Source organism: Berghia stephanieae, chromosome 11 (genome assembly GCF_034508935.2).
Source record: "Berghia stephanieae isolate SIO BIC M18660-M18661 chromosome 11, UCSD_Bste_1.3, whole genome shotgun sequence".
NCBI lineage: Eukaryota > Metazoa > Mollusca > Gastropoda > Nudibranchia > Aeolidiidae > Berghia > Berghia stephanieae.
The window spans coordinates 14,728,806-14,733,805 of record NC_088370.1 but is presented as its reverse complement, the minus strand read 5'-3'; the positions used below and the strand labels follow the sequence as shown (position 1 = coordinate 14,733,805).

The 5,000-nt window shown below is 32.9% G+C and overlaps 1 protein-coding gene across 3 annotated transcripts in view; it reads right to left on the bottom strand.

Annotated features, from left to right (window-relative positions):
- LOC144957185 (alpha-tocopherol transfer protein-like) overlaps positions 1-1,306 on the bottom strand; it is a 25,960-nt gene extending 24,654 nt beyond the window's left edge. The window contains exon 1 of one of the 3 annotated variants that reach the window (XM_078888233.1): positions 1,281-1,306. The gene's annotated coding sequence lies outside the window, so the exon portion shown is untranslated. Of the gene's footprint in view, positions 1-348; positions 663-1,280 lie in introns of those variants that run through there. The other 2 variants (XM_078888232.1, XM_078888231.1) reach the window with 2 other exon arrangements.
- Between the last annotated feature and the right edge of the window lie 3,694 nt (positions 1,307-5,000).

Here is a 5,000-nt window from a genome sequence, read left to right as displayed (position 1 = left end):
TGTGAACAAAATACTATAAATGAAACACACTAGATATACTTTATGTTATTTTTCCAAACTATTTCTATATAGTGTTAATTTATTTATTAGTGTATTTTTTTATAAGAAAAGTAACACCGACGGATCCAAGTTTTGAAATGAACACAAAATAAGAGAAGCTAATGTTTATGTTTTTGTTCAATCAACTTCAATTTCTAAAAGATACAAATCAAATGCTTAAAATGGGAATCAAAATCAGTTTGGGTTTAATCTGCATCCTGGACTAACAAAAAATGCAATAGATGCATATTCTAATGTGGCAAATCAAATCTTGAAACTGAGAGATAACAGGAAATTCCATGAACAAACCTTGTCTATTTTTACTTAGTTATCCAAACCTAAAATCTGAACATCTGTCACTCTTGGAAAATGAACAATAACAAACCCAGAGATGAAAGATAGATAATGCAATTCTAGTTCAACCAGTGCTTGGCTTACGTCGAAATGATAAATGGCAAGAATCCAAAAAAGTATGTGTGAAACAGTGCTAGACAAAACAGAAATTAACCCTCTCCTTACCAACTACAGGAAAATCGTCACATGCGTTAAGATAAAGCCATCATTTTTCTTATTCAAATTTCTTTTGTACATCACAAAATTCAACGAAAATGAACAGTATATTATTGTAGAGCATGTTTTGCTAAAGAAATTATGTATCGCAAGAACTTTACTGCTATTATGTCTGAGTGATAAAAAATCTATTTTGTGTTTGTTGGGTGTGAAGTTTTGGGGAAAATCTTGAAAATGGTTGGTAAGAAAAGAGTTAAATAAAAATCATTTTAAAAAATCCTAAATTACAAGCTTGTCTCGATTTAGGTTCGATTCCCAGCCGATGAATGGTTTATTTTTGGATGATATCTTTTATGGTATTATTTTTTTTCTGCTATATCGGCCACTACTACTATCGCATTCATACATAATCTTTTTTCATATCTCATCGTATAGATAGTTTGCGCTTGGCTAAGAAGCTCACAACATTGCCATCCGGAAGTAAACCGGACAAAACTCTTTGTAGCCATGAACTTTTATAGAGTCAGGATAATACAGTATAATGATAATTACACATAAACGCGGATGGCAAAAAAAACAATAACAAAGACCTGCGTGACGTCAACTTTATTCTATCTATAGATAGATCGAAGTTGACCTCACTCCGGCCTTTGTTATTGTATTTTGCCATCCACGTTAATCAGTAATTCTCACTAAACTGTATTAACAAGACTATAAACGTTCAAGGTTACACATCATTCTGTGTGTTGGTCTGTTATACGTCCGGATGGCAATGTTGTGAGCTTCTTAACCAAGCGCATACTATCTATATCTGGTTGCTTCCTTATTTATCAAAACTATGAAATGATTGAAGTACTTTAACGCTAATCCAAACCAAAGACTTGGATATAACTATAAACCAAAATAAAAATAAAACAACAACAGTCACACGGAATGCTTGTTTCTATCTAATCTGTGAAGTGACTAAATCCAAACAACCAACGTTGAAATCACGATTACAACCCACTCCTTGTTACAGAACGTTGTTGAATGAATGCACATTTTTTACATGTGTGTGCGTATGAATCAAACATGTGTGTGTGTGTGTGTGTGTGTGTGTGTGTGTGAATCTGTGTGAATGAACATGTGTTTTTCGTGTGTGTCTGTGTGTGTGTGTGTGTGAATGTGTGCATGTGTGTGTAGATGAGTGTGTGTGTGTGAATTGTGTGAATGAAGATGTGTTTTTCGTGTGTGTCTGTGTGTGTGTGTGCGAATGTGTGCATGTGTGTGTGGATGAGTTTGTGTGTGTGTTGTGTGTGTTGGTGGACGTATTTTGTATATTGTGTGTGGATTGTGTGTGTGTGCATATATTTTGTATATTATTGTGTGTGGATGTGTGTGTGTGTGTGTGTGTGTGTATGTGTGTGTGTGCATGCGTGTACGCTTTATAATTTTTTTAAAATGTATTTGTTCCATTTCACGATATGTCAGGGCCCAACCAGTGATATTTGCCTTGAATCCCCACTCATGTTTACCAAAAGTAAACGAAGTGCGAGTGACATCATCCTGCTACGGTTGAATGTTAAACTAGATATATATATATATATATATATATATATATATATATATATATATATATATATATATATATATATTTACACTAATATTTCAATGCAAGTCAGATTATGTAGGAAGATCAATGTTATAGGAGATTAAGCCGTTTTCGCGACGTTGTCTTGTTTGATTCATTAAGAAATTTTAATAAATATAGTATATATATATTGAGCTTTATATGCTCAAAGAGCTTTACAAGGGGTCCCTGGTCAACAGCAACATTTAACATGTAGGACGGGACATGACGCCTGTGAGGCGATATTACAAATTTTCGGACAAAGACACCGCTGTTAACGGCCAAGTACTCATTTTACACCCAAGTGCGGTGAGAGAATGTGAGTAAAGCGCATTTTCCAAGGACTCAACTATGCGCCGAGCGCGAGGCTCGAACCCAGGACCTTCCGATCCGAAAGCGAGTGTCATACCACTAGACCACATAGCCGCAATTACCGTTTTAATATATATATATATATATATTATATATATATATATATATATAATATAAATAATAATATAAATATATATATATATATATATATATATATATAATATATATATATATATATATATATATATATATATATATACATATTATATATATATATATATATATATATATATATATATATATGTTCTTATTGGTGTGCGTTTTATATTTCTTGCTTTGAGAGATAAGCGCGCCCTCTTATTCTTTAGTCTCAAGATGATCAAACCTGATGTTAGTTCAGAGTTCAAGGGAGACAGAGAAGTACTTTCAAGCAATCAAAAACACGTCATATAAATGATGTATAGTTTGTTTTCGTGGATTAGAAAGAATGATTGTGTTTTTAACTACAAAATCAATATTTCATTTTACTGTTAATAGGGTTGTATTGACATTGGACTCTATAATTTTGATCATCCATAAATATCACAGCTGCTAAATAATTGTCAATTTTTAAAGTCACGACGCGACTGAACTTCAAGCCTATTATCTCCCGGTTATGCTTTACTAGTAAATATAATGTACGAAATAATGATTGGCTATTTAAGGGGTGGTTTGGGTCTTTTCTAAAAAAAAATTAATTACCTATATTGGGCAGTTTTAATCATTCGGTATCGTCAATATAGTTTAAAAAACAACATTCATGGTGAAAAATTTTAATTACCTGTGTTGATACCCATTTTGCGATCCAATTTGGGGGTCTGACATCAGAAAATATAACAATCTTGTGGCAAACGTTCCACAAAAACTAATAGAGGAATGACCTCCATATTCTTCCCTCTTGTCAACATTGTACCATAGTGTGTCACCATAGAGATATTTTACGGCTTTAGCTTATGGAATTTTTATTAGATCATTACAAAGTTGAGAATCGAAATGTTATGACAAAATTGATGTAAAAAACTCAGATTTAGGATTATAATTTAAAATTCAGAAACCTTACCAAAAAAATCTCTCTATGGTGACATAATACATTATCTCTGTGATAACTGTGGAAATTTTCAGACAATTTCATTGAATAGATTCTGAGAAACGTTTGACACAGTTTCCCATACCCTTAGAAAAATGACATATTGAGAAAATAGCAAAATAGCTTCCCGTTTTTCACACATTTCTTACTACCTGTAACATTTTCGACTGTGTATTTCGTGCCTTTATAGTCTACTTTAAGAATTTGGACTTCAATTATATTATTTCTAAGATAATAAAATATCATTTTCCACCAAAATCTCAACATCAAATTTTTGAAGGATTTTCCTAATAATTAGACCCAAACCGCCCCTTAAAAAGATAATACGCCGATCACCTGTTCTCCCTATCTCTATTAATTTAAAATAAGCTCGATCATGACAATCACCCTATTAAATCACGTCATCCCTATGACATGTCCACCTGATGCTATCCTGATATCATACCACCATTTAAACCCCTACCCATCCTGTCCAACAAACAACAAAGATCTTTTGATTTATTTTTTTAGAAAAAGAAAAAGAAAAAGCTAAACAAACAAAAACAAACAAACAAACAAAAAACAACAAAACTAAAAAAAAATATCATTGAGCATTTATATAGCGCCATTTCCAGTAAACGCAGTCAGGGCACTTGGCAAAGGGTCCCTGGCCAGCAGCATTAACGAACAAGTAGGGCGGAACATGGTGCCTGTAAAGAGATATTATTATTTTCCCAACAGAGACAGTGCTGTTAACGGCCTGGTACTCATTTTACACCTGGGTACGGCTAGATAATGTGGTTTAAGAGTCTTTTCCAAGGACTCAGTTATGCGCCGCTCAGAGCGGGACTCGATCCCTAGACACCTTCTAATGAGGGAGAGTGTTATACCACAAGACCACATAGTTGCACTATTTTGAAATATTGATGAAGTTGGATTTTTTTAAAATGCCATTACACTGCAAGGGTTTATCTAGGCCTATTGCTCCGATTCCAAATCCAAGTCCAAACCAAAGGGTAAAAATGTTCCTCTTCAAAGAAAAAGAATGATGGTGGAGATGACAAAACGGAAAGCTTCGTCAGAGAGGCCCTATCCAGCATAAGATCGATCGAATGAAATTATAGAGACAACCGATAGTAAATGGAACCTCCAAACATCAGTTTCAAACATTCTAAAGCCGACCTTGATTATAGTTTTGACTTTGGTTCAAAGAGATCGGCTACACCACATAACATCTTTACTGACGAGGCGGACAATTAAATGTATTAAAGTTATATAACACTTTTCATTCACTCGGAAATAGAAAAAAAAAAAAAAAAAAAAAAAAAAAAAAAAAAAACGATAGTTATATATATATATATATATATATATATATATTATATATATATATATATATATATATATATGTTTTGTGTGTAGTGGGAA